This window comes from Boleophthalmus pectinirostris, unplaced genomic scaffold (assembly GCF_026225935.1).
Source record: "Boleophthalmus pectinirostris isolate CB_2022bp ecotype Guang Dong unplaced genomic scaffold, ASM2622593v1 HiC_scaffold_21, whole genome shotgun sequence".
Classification (NCBI taxonomy): Eukaryota; Metazoa; Chordata; class Actinopteri; order Gobiiformes; family Gobiidae; genus Boleophthalmus; species Boleophthalmus pectinirostris.
This window is the reverse complement of record NW_026571175.1, coordinates 28,100,143-28,112,454: the sequence shown is the minus strand read 5'-3', so window position 1 is coordinate 28,112,454 and position 12,312 is coordinate 28,100,143. Positions and strand designations below refer to the sequence as shown.

General features: G+C 39.1%; 1 protein-coding gene across 1 annotated transcript in view; it reads right to left on the bottom strand.

Moving 5' to 3' along the window:
* Positions 1–12,312, bottom strand: part of pvrl2l (PVR cell adhesion molecule related 2 like) — a 292,584-nt gene that overhangs the window by 121,923 nt on the left and 158,349 nt on the right. The gene's annotated exons all lie outside the window — the stretch shown is intronic.

Here is a 12,312-nt window from a genome sequence, read left to right as displayed (position 1 = left end):
AAGGACAAAGGGGGTTTAAACTACATTGTAAAAAAATTCTGAATAAAATGGTTGGAAACTTGATATATTAATAATTGTATACACTTTTAGGGATGTAACAATAACCGAAATATTGTGATATTGTATCATCAAAAGTCTCACAGTGGTATCATGGGGTGTCACAATATGTTGAATCACAAGTTCCTTTGCTTAAATTCATAGTTTTATAGCTGCAATAGTTACTAAACATTGGCAACTACATATCCCATGATTCATTTCAGTGCAGACAACATGAAGAAAGGTGTTTTTTACTTGAATTCTTGGGATTATGACAGTAATAATTCACAACAAAATCTTGTCAAGGTGTTTTAAAAGCAAAAAAGTCTCCAAAATATTGCAATAAATATCATACAGTGAGATGCATATCGTGATCATATTTTTTTTTCCTTTAACCCTTGTATTGTGTTAGAAAGTTACACGCGTCTTTAGTGTTAGCGGGTCAAATTTGACCCGTGATTTAACTCAGCCTGAAAATACTTAAAAACACTAGATATCATCCAATATTGTTTTTCCCCTCATAACTAACTTAGTATGTGTTCATGTCCATGGAAACATTTTTATTTATTTATTTATTTTTGGCAGCACAGACCTTTTATCTTAAAATATACCACTCGTTTTTGATTACAAAAACTGCTTAAATTCACTAATTATATTTCCTATAGTGATATAATTTGTATTTATATGATATAATTATACTATAATCATAATAATTTTATATATAATACATATAATATAAATCTAATTTATATAAGTATAATTATATTGGGTGTCAAGAGGCTTGGTGACCATGAACTGTCACTTTTTCTTGACTTGAAGACGTCTCTTTCAGTCTTTGTGACATCTGGGTTCTCCTCACCACATGTGTGCTCTTGTTCAGGGTCATACTGAACCTCATCCACAGACGTATATATGAATGGACATAACTAACGCTGTAGCCACCGCGTTCCAAATAGAAAGTTCTCCAGGAGGCTCTTCCGGCTCCTTCTGACTCTGGCTCCAATTGACTTATGTTAGGATCTTGTCGTCCTTCTCTCTGTACCTGCTGCTGTGAACCTCGTCATTTTGGTCTTAAAATATACGTATTAACCTTTGTGTGTGTGTGTATATGTGTGCGTGTGTGTGTGTGTGTGCGCGCGCGTGTGTGTGTGCGCGTGTGTGTGTGTGCATGTGTGTGTGTGTGTTGTGGGACACACTGAGCCATATTTGATCCACAGAGCAGCCTACAGCTTGTAAGTGATGCATAAAAACAGCCACTATTCTCTGCCGGGTCATTTTTGCCCGTAACACCACAGATGTCACTTTTTTTTTTTCAGACCTTTACAATTTACTAAAATGGTGAAAATTGATTTTGTTGCGTTAAAATAGTTGTGTCTGAGGATTAGATGAAGCCTCATTCCGGTACAAAAAAGCAAATGGCAGTTTTTACATACCTAAGCTTGAAAACTGGTCAATTTTGACCCTAACACAATATAAGGGTTAAAGGTGCATTGTGTCACTTTTTGGTTTTGGGTCCGTCACCTGCTTGTTTCTTTGGATATGGCATTGCTCTGCCTGGAATGTTCCACAGTATGACATTAAACAGTTCTACTTTACATTTATTCAATTACAGGTGGATTTATAGCTCAAAAATAAGTAGAAAAACAGGGATTCTGACTGTGAGTGGGGTCGCTTCTCCACAGATCTGACCTGTAATTTGGTCAGATCCTGGTCTCCATGATGATAAAAATGTCTAAATGTTTTAAATGATATCATACTGTGAAATATTCCAGACAAAGCAATAACATCTAAATGGAGAAAAGCATTTGACGGTCCCTCCACCAGAAAAGTTACACAATGCATCATTAACTTTTATACTTTCGACATTTTATATACATAGAGAAGACACCAGATATATAATGCAAGATATATGGAACCATGTATCAAAGAAAATAACTCAACTAAACATTTTATTTTTGTGGAGTAGGAAAAAGGATGGCAGAAGCACTCTGATCTGCAGTGTATTTATTGTCACACCAACGCATTGCAACTACATAGGCTACGTTCAGACTACAGGGCTTAACGCTCAATTCAGGTTTTTTTTGTGAAATCCGATGTTTTTGCGAGGTCATTCACATTTCCAACTTATCCAAAAGTGTCCCGCATGCGCACTGGAGACACGATGACGTCCACCGCAGCGAGCGTCTCTGTGTTTACGGAAGTTGTCCAAACACAGACACGAGAATTTAGCGCCTGGCGATTTTAAAGTTTCTCTCGTACCAGAGCCAGAACATGAACAACTTACTTGTTTTAAGGAGGAGATTGAGAAGGACGAGGTTTTTGGCCGTGGTGTTTTGTGGCAGCGGCAGCGACGTCCGTTGAAAGGAACATGTGGATGTGGAGACGGAGCCAAGAGTGGTGAGTGGTGATGTGCTTTGCTTCAGTGACACATAATTCATTAACAATTTTCACCTACTTCAGCGCAGAATAGTGACATTTGTGGCTTGTTGATAACGTGTAGGTCGGATGAATGCACCGTTCAGATTGAAGTCGCATGTCAAAAAATCAGATATGTATCGGTTTTAGGACGACATATCCAAGGCTGCGTTCAGACTGCAGCCTGAAGTGACCCAAAAGTGACCTGTATCTGATCTTTTAATGACAGTCTGAACGGCACAGATCCGAATTTTTCAAATGCGACCCAGTCCACTTGGATATGTGGTCCTGAATCCGATACATATCCGATCTTTTGACATGCGACTTCAGTCTGAACGGCCAAAGCGCATCCATCCGACCTACACGTCATTAACAAGCGACAAACGTCACTATTCTGCACTGAAGCAGGCGGAAACCGGAACTGTAAAATCGCCAGGTGCTCAATGCTCGCGACCATATTTGGACAACTTCCGTAAACACAGAGCACGCTCGCTGCGGTTGACGCATGGGGTTGACGTCGTCGTGTCTCCATTGCGCATGTGGGACACTTTCGGGCCGTTTACCGTTCACACTGAAGTCACAGGCAAGTCGTATTTAATTGGAAATGTGAACGACCTCGCAAAAACATCGGATTTCACAAAAAAATCGGAATTGAGCGTTAAGCGCTGCAGTCTGAATGTAGCCCAAGTGTCCAGGGTCACATTGGAAAAAAACAGATCTGTGTCGTTCAGACTGTCATTAAAAGATCAGACACAGGTCACACAGGGGCCAAAAATCGGATTTGGGTCACTTCAGGCTGCAGTCTGAACGCAGCCTTAGTTTTCAGTAGGGCTGATGGAGTGAGCAACAGGTGTGACCATTTCAAGGGATGACGACTCCGGACACGTGATAATTAAAAACAAACTATCCAAAAACACGAGACATGTTAAATCCAAGTACAATGACAACATACCAATCTCAACACAACAGATAAAAAACACTGTTCTGTATAAGTTGGAGTATAGTCAACAATACATATGTCCCTTCAAAAATTGTTTTAACATTATCACAAGTAGAAAGCATTAGAAAATGTGTAAGAAATGTTATTAAAGATACCTGGGTCCATTAACATTTTATTTTATGTTCATATCCTCAGAGTATCCATCCTTTGCTTTGTGGACGTCACTGCAAACCCTTCTCTAAATGATGAGTCTAAAAGTCTTTTCAAACTTTTGACTGGTAGTGTAGTTAGTCTAGGGCGAGTAGATGTCCCTATTTACCCGGGACGGTCTTAGTTTTGAGCCTGCGTCCCCCGTCCCAATAGATGTATCCAAAACCAGTGATTTGTCCCAGTTTTATACAAGACATGTCCCAAGAAATCCAATTTTGACCAATTTGTTACCCACCAACAGTAAACAAGGGAATATATTGTTGAGTGTTTTTGTCTAAATGCAGAAAACTTTGCTGGGAAATTGCCAGAAGGCCAAAAAGTGCTCTCAGTTATAATGACAGAAGTGAGTGGAGAATGAACCAAGTGCCTAAAAATGTTCTTAATCACTCGCTCTTTTCACAATTTTATTATTACGAACGATCCCGACCCGGGTGTGTCCCAGTACTGTTGAAGTCAAGACCGCAAGAAACAAGACCAAGATCTGTCCGAGACCACCAAGACCTCTGAGCGTCGAGACCGAGACAAGACCGAGACTTTTAAAGGCCGAGAACGAGACAAGACCAAGTCCAAGCGCTTTCAAGACTGAGACAAGACCGAGTCCAAGTGCCTTCAAGACTGAGACAAGACCGTGTCCAAGCATCTTCAAGATCGAGACAAGACCGAGTCCAAGCACCTTCAAGACTGAGACAAGACCGAGACTTTTAAAGGCCGAGCACGAGACAAGACCAAGTCCAAGTGCTTTCAAGACTGAGACAAGACCGAGTCCAAGCAACTTCAAGATCGAGACAAGACCGTGTCCAAGCACCTTCAAGATCGAGACAAGACCGAGTCCAAGCACCTTCAAGACCGAGATAAGTCCGAGTCCAAGTGCCTTCAAGACCGAGACAAGACTGAGTCCAAGTGCCTTCAAGATCGAGACAAGACCGAGTCCAAGCGCTTTCAAGACCAAGACAAGACCGAGTCCAAGCGCCTTCAAGACCGAGACAAGACCGAGTCCAAGCGCCTTCAAGACTGAGACAAGACCGAGTCCAAGCGCCTTCATGACCGACACGAGACCAAGTCCAAGCACCTTTAAAATTGAGACAAGACCGACTCCAAGCACCTTCAAGACCAAGACAAGACCGAGTCCAAACGCCTTCAAGACCGAGTCCAAGCGCCTTCAAAACAGAGACAAGACCGAGTCCAAGCACCTTTAAAACTGAGACAAGACCGAGTCCAAGTGCCTTCAAGACCGAGACAAGAGCGAGTCCAAGTGCCCTCAAGACCGAGACAAGACTGAGGCAAGACCAAGACAAGACCGAGTCCAAGTTCCTTCAAGACCGAGTCCAAGCGCCTAAAAGAGCAAGACAATATCAAGTCCAAGCGCAGACAAGACCCAGACAAGACCGAGTCCAAATGCACTCGAGTCCAAGACGAGACCAAGACCGTAAATAAGAGGTCTTGAGGCCAGTCTCGAGTACTACACTACACTATGTCCCAGTTTTTAATTTTGAAATTCTGGTCACCCTAAAGTTAACCTGAATTTTCAACCACAAATCCTTGTAATCATTTCAGATCAAGACTTTGGTGCTTTGTTCACTGATTCTGCAGAAATCCACAATGTTTTTCTATGCCTTGTTATTTATTTTTTCCCTTTCTTTTTTCCCTCGCGGACAACCATACTTGAGTTGATACGGACAAACATGCATGTCCCTGATTGGCTAATCCATCTGTCAGTCACGCCTGCCTGATCCACAACCAACATCCCACCCAACCTCACATCTTTGCAAAACACTTGGAGACATGTTTATTCTCGTGTAATCACCATCAAAAACCAAAACAAACTCTCTTCTCAGCGCGCCTCTTGCTGTTTTTCAGACCGACTCCGGGTGATTTGGAGTCACTTGTGTGAAATAAGACGCGTCAAAGTTTAAAAAGCCCAATCGCAAAAACACAAACAGTGACAAAGCGAGAGATGTCAGGGTGGCAGAGGAGCAGACGCCATTTTGAAATAATCAAAGAGAACGATAACGCGAAGCTGCTCTGATCTGTTCACTGTTCATCACATTGCACGCAGCACCCAGCACGCCATCTGCCCACTGCCACTCGGAGCACCCAATTCCGAGGCAAGATCATTAGAAAGAAGGGATCATTAAAGGAGGAGTGAGAGAAGCCAGGGAGACGCTCTGCTCGTCTGCGCAGGGGGTGGTGGAATTATTCAGATTTTAATCGAAATTGAGATACGAATGTTTCAAAACGTCAATGATCGTCTACGGGACTTTTTAATGAGACATCTGAAGTCAATCCTGTCTCGGTGCACATGTTATATTTGAAGTTAGGACTATAAGAACGCACTGAGCTCTCTTGTCTGTTGAAGGTGCACTGTGTAACTTTTGATTGGGGGTCTGTCACCTGCTTGTTTCCACGGATACCGTATTTTTCGGGTAAGCCAAACACAAGCCAAAAAATGCATAATGAAGAAGAAAAAAAACATATATAAGTCGCACAAACTATAAGTCGCATTTTTGGAGGGAAATGTATTTTATAAAATCAGAGACCAGGAACCGACATTTCATCTTGAAAGGCAAGTTCTAGTAAAAACAACAGACTGTTAACGTCACATATGAACAGTTTTTCAGATACCGTATTTTCCTGGCTATTAGGCGCTCTGGATTATAAGACGCACTGTCATTAAATGGTCTATTTTCGAGCTTTTTTCGCAAATAAACCGCACCGGACTTTAAAGGAAACACAACAGTTCGATGGGTCAGTCGGACTTTGTTTGTGGCGTTCACGGTGACTCTGGGCTTTGTTCAGTTGTGGCGTGTAGGGAGGGTGCTGTCTGGGACCAACGGATTGTCGGCGTGTTCGCAGTGACCCAGTTGTTCGGTTGTGGCTCAGAGCGGCACATTGCACTCGCTTTTTCGGTTCGTTCCTTCGTTCCGTTCCTCGTCCGGCGTGGAGTGATGAGTGTGGCTGCGGGTGTGTTTTGCTGCGCTGTCGCTGTCTGCTCTGTGTGTGTTTGCGTGCGCTGCGGGTGGTGCAGCTTTGTAGTTTACTGAAGTTGTGCTGGGACACCCGAGTGAATTCGTGTATGGGGCGCTCTGGATTACGGGGTGCGTGGTCGTTTTTTGATGCAGTTAGAGGCTTAAGAGCGCACCCAATAGCCCGGAAAATACGGTAACTATAGCATAAACAACAGAACAGAACAAGTTTACCAAACTCTCCAACTCACTCCAAATCACTAAATCCATTAAATTTTTCATCCTTGGTGTCACTTCTGAGCAACTCCATGACCTCCAGAGGTAAACGGAGCACCGCTTCCTCTTCTGTGTCGCTGTCGTCAGACTCAGCATCAGTTCCAGTTAGAATTATTCCGGCCTTTCTGAATTCCGACAGGATGATTTCAATTGTCACAGAAGTTCAGGCTTTGTCGATCTATCCAATGACTTCCAGGAAAGTTGCATGGCGCACCCTCCCGGTTGTCGTTAAACTGTGTTCTCCATCCTCGCCTTTCGCCAGTCCCTCACAATTCGCTCACTGCAAACTTCTTTTCTGCTGCTCGATTACCGTTTTCAGATGCATATTTTGCTACTTGTATTAAATTTTCAGTGGCACAGAATTAATGGTGCGATCGACCGACATGATACAACAGGACAGAGGCTCTTTCTGCAGGAGACATGCGCAGTAGAGTGAAGTGACAGTGGTACAGGAGGAACAGGAGCAGCAGATACTGACACACAAGACTAGAGCCTCTCGTGGCTGTCAGTGTGAAAACTTTAATATATAAGTTGAAACAAAATATATGTCACAGGAAACACCCAAACCATGAAAAAAGTGCGACTTATAGTCCGAAAAATACGGTATGTCACAGTATGACACTAAAAAGTTGAAAAGTTACGCAGTTTAGTTTTGTTTACTGTATGTTCATGAAATCAATGTAAAAAAAGACACTTTATTTGTTTTTAATGAGATATAATAACAAAATAGCTAAAATTGCACTTGATGAAGACAATATAATACAAAGCTTTATTACACAAAATTGACACTTTTGAGCTTTAAATCATGTTATAATGTTGTTACCTCCTCAAAAACATAACTGGAGTTGTGTTTTGTTTCATTCACACATGTTTGAGTAACACATTAGGATTAGTCTGTGTTACGACCCGGGTGGATCAAATATATTAAAGATTACACAGGAGGCGAAAAGGTTATAAAAGTAAAAGTTGTTTTTATTTAAGTTAATTTCAATTTACTTTAAAAAGGCTAAAACCCCTCCCGTATCAACTGAAAGGTGGACCTGGTGATCTGGCCAAACAGAACAAAAATGATGCGGCACCGGGCCAAACCCTCAAAACGCTCTGCTCCACCTTGTGATGTCATGTTGTGGTAGTTTTCAACAGCTCCTTTTACCTTTTGTTCGGTAGAGATTGGAAATTCCAGGGCTGAAATCTCCGCAGTGATTCTAGTGAAGGTGTACGGAGTTTAAAAACACAGCGGAGCACTTCCTGTATCGCCAAATGACATCACAAGGTGGACGAATTTTAGTTTGGATGAATTCTTAATCTTAAATATGCAGAGAAACGTGTGAATGAAACAAAACGCAACTCCAGGTCTGTTTGTGATCAGGAAACAACATTATAACACAGATCAGAAAATCGTGTTATAATGATCCTTCAAATTTAATTCAACCATTTTTCAAACTACATGAATCTATTTAAGACGGTTAATTAACACTTCTGGCACGCACCTAAACACAGAGCCAAACTATTTCAGTGTTTAGATCCAATATCCTGACAAGTTTAGTTTGCCCAAAACGTGGACTAAAATACACCTCCATCAATCATTATAATATTGTCAAAAAGCAGCTTTGATACATGGGACCTAGAACTGGTAAGTGCACATGAGAGGTTCTCATGTTTTTCAAATTCTGACTTGGTTTGGTGAAATGGTACCTGTGGTAAATATTTATCAGTTTTACATCAGTCAAGTGGCAATTGGTGAAAGAAAATTACAAAAATACAGGAAGCAGAATCTCTGTTACAACACAAAAAATACTGTTCAAAATGGAGGGATATTTTACTCACAAGGAAGACATTTTTCTGACAGATTAAACATTCACGAACATGTCATTTATTTTATTTTTTTTGTGTAATCATGAAAACTATGAAATTGACTTTTTTCACAACGGCCAGAAGTGCCCCGCTGTAGATTTGCAGAATTTCTGGTTAATGTTTTTCTGTGGTAAAATGTCTGTGGAAATGTCTTGCATATTTTCCACCAGCTTCATAAATCTGCCCCATCAACACATCTTCAACCAACAAACTCCACAAAGGATAAACATTCTGTCCATGAAGAATTTATCCACAGCTATCAATGTCAGAAAGACGAAAGCTTAAAGGAGAACAACGACGAGCATTAGTGAACTGCTCCTGAGCAAAAACATAAGTAACTTGTTGTCAGAAAATCACACATTTATTAATAATCGATAGGCGCTTTGTCAGAACTTCCTCTAACTATTCATCTAGATAAGAGAATAAAACACAGAAGGCAGGTTTTAGGTTTAACTTGTAAGGGGCAGCGTCGCTCGTTACAGCTCGTCCCAGATTACCGAAGAGCCACTTTCCCTTGACTTCCTTTTATTGACTTTAACTCTCACATGTACAAATGGGAGGTTACATACAGTTATACAGCATCATTTCACAGGACAGAAAGAGGAACATTTGCATTATAAAATATAAAATCCTTTACACTTGATCACTCAGACTGATTCTACAATTAAAATTAAAAATCGATTTCATGATGTCGATATTCGCATAGACAGAAAGATTTGTGAAGTTCAAATCCTAAACATCTCTCGCAAACCATAACTCTAATTTTGCTCTGTAGTTCACTATTTCTCGTCGTTGTTCACCTTTAAGTTTTCGTTTTTCTTACCTTGATAATTGTGGATAAATTCTTCATGGAAAAAAGTTTATCGTTTCTCGACCTTGTTGGATGAAGAATCGGAGGTGGGGCAGATTTATGAAGCTGGTGGAAAATACGCCAGACATTTCCACAGATATTTTGCCAGAGAAAACCATTAACCACAAGTTCTACAAATCAACAGCGGGGCACTTCTGGCCGTTGTGAAAAAGAGCTTTTTAGATGAATTTTGGTCCTTGTTAAAATTATGGTTTCTAAGTAACAACTATAGAATTATGCCTGTGTCCTACCAGGAAGTAGATTTAATTAAGATTAAACTTCAGGGCCCGGTCAAGCAGAAGTAAACAGCAAGGCCAAAAGTTCAAGTTAATGCATCTGATATAAAAATGTATTGAACAGATACATATGTACTCTAGTTTATGAAACTGTTTACCTTTTTTCTGTACCATTTTTGGTTCTAAAGTTACATATGTTTTAAACAGACCATGTATGAAACATGGAACAAAAATTTTTTCCCAAATTTCAAAGTCCTGCAAATCATGTAAATAAATTGATGTATTTCATCATATCTTTGTGTTATTCCATCTTTGAACTGTTGATGAAGGTACATGATTAAAAAAATAAATAAATAAATAAAATAAAAATTAGCTTCTAAGGACTGACATATTTTATAGAAATAGTTTCCTTTCATTCTGAAGTAATATTAAAGTATTTGGAAGAAAAAAGCGACAAATTATGCAAAATCATGCACCTTCTACTTGCTTGTACAATTTTCCCTCCGTTACTTTTCCCTCCGTTACCATGACCTTTCTTAATAAAAAATCTCATTACTCAAAAAGTAAGAGGTTTTTCAACCTAATCTTGTACCATATGGTAGAAAACTATATGAAGCAAATATTCAAACCAGTTTGTTAAGGATATGTAAGTGAGAACCAAGAGTTATCACTGTTTGTATTTATTGCCCAAAAAGTGCTGCATATTTCATTCCCTCCGTTACCACATGAGTTTTTAAATTTTTTCAACAACTTGAAAGAAAATCACAGGTTTAACTTTACCCTGTTGGAGTGTAACTCTTTCCTACATTCTGATACTTTACTTATTTCAATAGTCCCTCTAGTTTCTGAATAAGAGACATTTGAATGTAAAAAATCTGTCCCTGTTTCCCTCCGTTACCACTTGACCAGGACCCTTAAAAAGGCAAGATCTTTTAGTAAAGATTATCATGTATATATATATATATATATATATATATATATATATATATATATATATATATATATATATATATATATATATATATATATATATATATATATATATATATATATATATATATATATATTTAGCTTTTTTTTTTTTTTTTTTTTTCAATAGATTACCAGTAGGCCCATCTGTTATCTGTATCACTAACTTTTTTGGGAACTATATTGTACCTTTATGTTACCCAGCCCTATTATTATATAACCAAACCAAATGATTCAAATTCAATATTATTTACATGGATAACAATTAGTGTTGGAATAAAAACAGGAGATACAGAGAGATACCGACGTTGATATATTCTGGTGATGTAAATAAAGTTTGGAATACTCACGATGTCCATGTGACGGTGGTGGGGGCGGGGTTGGCGTTGGCGAGACACATGAGCGTGGCGTCCGATCGGCCCACGTACCAGTTGTGGTCGTAGCCTTCGATGGAGACTGAGGGCGGGTCTGCACACACAAGGAGCAATGTCAGAACAAAATACACTTTAAATATAATAATAAAAACAAACTGAAACAGACATGGGAAAAAATGGACGTGACCCTGAGAGATTTTAAACATTATTAAAGATGCACTACGTCACTTTTCTGATGAAGGGTCTGCCATCTGCTTTTTCCCATGGAGATGCCATCGTTTTACAGTGTGGCATTTATTAAATTACAGGTATTTTATTGCTCAAAAAAACTTTTGAAATCTGTATAATGCTTTTCTACTTTCGAGCACAAAATGCGGTTTGTGAATTGATTTAAATTTGTTTACTACCCTGATTTTCAGTGCTTCTGATTAACAACTTTTTCACAGATTCAAGACAGAAAGATGAACACTGATCGATTTTTGTGACTATGGATTAACACTATATCAATTTTAAAGTCAAGTAGGGTCAAAGTTCAGCCTGTGCTGCTTCCAGGTTAAAGGTCGGGTCAGGGTTAAATGGTAATAATCATGCAAATATTGTACAGGGAAACAGGACATAAGATACAATGGGTTTTACAATATGATTTTAACTTTATTTTTACTTATTTATTATATTTAATTTTAACACCAAGCCAGGAAAAACAAATGTTATTACAAAGTGAAAAAAATAAATAAATAAATAAAAAATCTAATTAATTAATGAACAATAAATTCTAATACTAACAGGACGCGTAATTTGATAATTGTTGAACACAGTAAGTCTGAGAAATGTAATTATTACCGTAGATAACTCAAAAAGTATATTGAAGTGGACCTATTCTAGAAAATCAACATTTCAGAACTTTTTGTGCATGTTTAATCTTTAATCAACTTATTTTCAACACGCCATTTTGCCGATCAACACACATTTTCAAACCAATTGGTACACGCCCACTGCTCATACTTTGTTTTCTAATTTTATTTTCTTGATGGGTGATGTGGAGGGATGTAACAATCATCGAAATATCGTGATATCGTGTCTTCAAAGTTCTCACAATAATATTGTGGACTATCACAATATATCGAATTACAAGTCGATTTGCTTAAGGGAACTACATAGACCATGATCCTTTGCTCCATTTCAGTGCAGA